Source organism: Carcharodon carcharias, chromosome 14 (assembly GCF_017639515.1).
Source record: "Carcharodon carcharias isolate sCarCar2 chromosome 14, sCarCar2.pri, whole genome shotgun sequence".
NCBI classification, from domain to species: Eukaryota; Metazoa; Chordata; class Chondrichthyes; order Lamniformes; family Lamnidae; genus Carcharodon; species Carcharodon carcharias.
Genome location: NC_054480.1, coordinates 124,408,860 through 124,411,359, shown reverse-complemented (window position 1 = coordinate 124,411,359; position 2,500 = coordinate 124,408,860).

Genomic DNA, 2,500 nt, shown 5'->3' with positions numbered 1-2,500 from the left:
ACCGAGAGAGAGAGACCGAGACCCCGAGTCCGAAAGAGAGAGAGACCGAGACCCCGAGTCCGAAAGAGAGAGAGACCGAGACCCAGAGACCAAGAGAGAGAGAGACCCAGATACTGAGGGAGACCCAAAGACCGATAGAGAGAGAGACAGACAGACAGAGAGAGAGAAACCCAGAGAGAGAGAGAGAGACACCCAGAGAGAGAGAGAGACCAAGAGAGGGCGACCCAGAGACCGAGAGAGAGAGAGATACAGAGACCAAGAGAGAGAGAGAGACCCAGAGACCAAGAGAGAGAAAGAGAGCCAGAGAGAGAAGAGTGACCCAGATACTGAGAGAGAGAGACCCAGAGAGAGAGAGAGAGAGAGAGAGAGACCAGAGACCGAGAGAGAGAGAGAGAGAGAGAGAGAGACCCAGAGACCGAGAGAGACCCAGATACTGAGAGAGACCCAAAGACCGATACAGAGAGAGAGAGAGAGAGAGAGAGATACAGAGACCAAGAGAGAGAGAGACCCCCAGAGACCGAGAGGGAGACCCAGAGACTGAGAGAGAGAGAGAGAGGGAGCGAGAGACCCAGAGAGCGAGAGAGAGAACGAGACCCAGAAAGAGAGAGAGCGAGAGAGACCCAGAGACCGAGAAAGAGAGAGAGAGAGAGAGAGAGGGAGGAGGGGAGACACAGAGACCGAGAGAGAGAGAGATAGAGAGAGACCCAGGAGAGCGAGAGAGAGTGACGGAGACCCAGAGACCGAGAGAGAGACCCCCAGAGACTGAGAGAGAGAGACACAGAGACCCGAAGAGAGAGAAAGAAAGAAAGAGAGACATAGAGATGGAGACAGAGAGACCCAGAAACCGAGAGAGAGAGACCCAGAGACTGAGAGAGAGAGACACCCAGAGACTGAGAGAGAGAGAGACACTCAGAGACCGAGAGAGAGAGAGACCCAGAGACTGAGAGAGAGAGAGAGAGACCCACAGACTGAGAGAGAGAGCCAGAGAGAGAAGAGTGACCCAGATACTGAGAAAGAGAGACCAAGAGAGGGCGACCCAGAGACCGAGAGAGACCCAGATACTGAGAGAGACCCAAAGACCGATAGAGAGAGAGAGAGGGAGAGAGAGACCCAGAGACCGAGAGAGAGAGAGGGACCCATAGACTGAGTGAGAGACCCAGAAACCGAGAGAGAGTGAGATACAGAGACCAAGAGAGAGAGAGAGACCCAGAGACCAAGAGAGAGAGAGCCAGAGAGAGAAATCCAGAGACTGAGAAAGGGGGAGACACAGAGAGAGAGAGAGAGAGAGAGAGAGAGAGAGAGACCAGAGAACAAGAGAGAGAGAGAGAGACGCAGAGACCGAGAGAGAGAGATGGAGATAGTGAGAGAGAGACCCAGAGAACAAGAGAGAGACAGACCCAGAGACCGAGAGAGAAAGAGAGACCCAGAAACTGAGAGAGAGACAGAGAAAGAGAGAGAGAGGCCCAGAGACTCAGAGAGAGAGACGCAGATACTGAGGGAGAGAGACCCATAGACCAATAAAGAGAGAGAGAGAGAGTGACCCAGAGAGAGACAGACCCAGAGAGAAAGAGAGAGAGAGACCCAAAAACCGAGAGAGAGAGAGAGAGAGAGACCGAGAGACCCAGTGACCCAGAGTGAGAGAAAGAGACTCAGAGACCGAGAGAGAGAGATAGTTAGAGACCCAGAGAGAGAGACCCAGAGACCGAGATAGAGAGACCCAGAGACCAAGAGAGAGAGAGACCCAGAGACCGAGAGAGAGAGAGACCCAGATACTGAGAGAGACCGAGACCCAGATACTGAGAGAGACCGAGACCCAGATACTGAGAGAGACCGAGACCCAGATACTGAGAGAGACCGAGACCCAGAGACCGAGAGAGACCGAGACCCAGAGACCGAGAGAGACCGAGACCCAGAGACCGAGAGAGACCAAGACCCAGAGACCGAGAGAGAGACCCCCAGAGATCGAGAGAGAGAGAGAGACCGAAAGAGAGAGAGAGAGACCGAGACCCAGAGAGAGAGAGACCGAGACCCAGAGAGAGAGAGACCGAGACCCAGAGAGAGAGAGACCGAGACCCAGAGAGAGAGAGACCGAGACCCAGAGAGAGAGAGACCGAGACCCAGAGAGAGAGAGACCGAGACCCAGAGAGAGAGAGACCGAGACCCAGAGAGAGAGAGACCGAGACCCAGAGAGAGAGAGACCGAGACCCAGAGAGAGAGAGACCGAGACCCAGAGAGAGAGAGACCGAGACCCAGAGAGAGAGAGACCGAGACCCAGAGAGAGAGAGACCGAGACCCAGAGAGAGAGAGACCGAGACCCAGAGAGAGAGAGACCGAGACCCAGAGAGAGAGAGACCGAGACCCAGAGAGAGAGAGACCGAGACCCAGAGAGAGAGAGAGACCGAGACCCAGAGAGAGAGAGACCGAGACCCAGAGAGAGAGAGACCGAGACCCAGAGAGAGAGACCGAGACCCAGAGAGAGAGACCGAGACCCAGAGAGAGA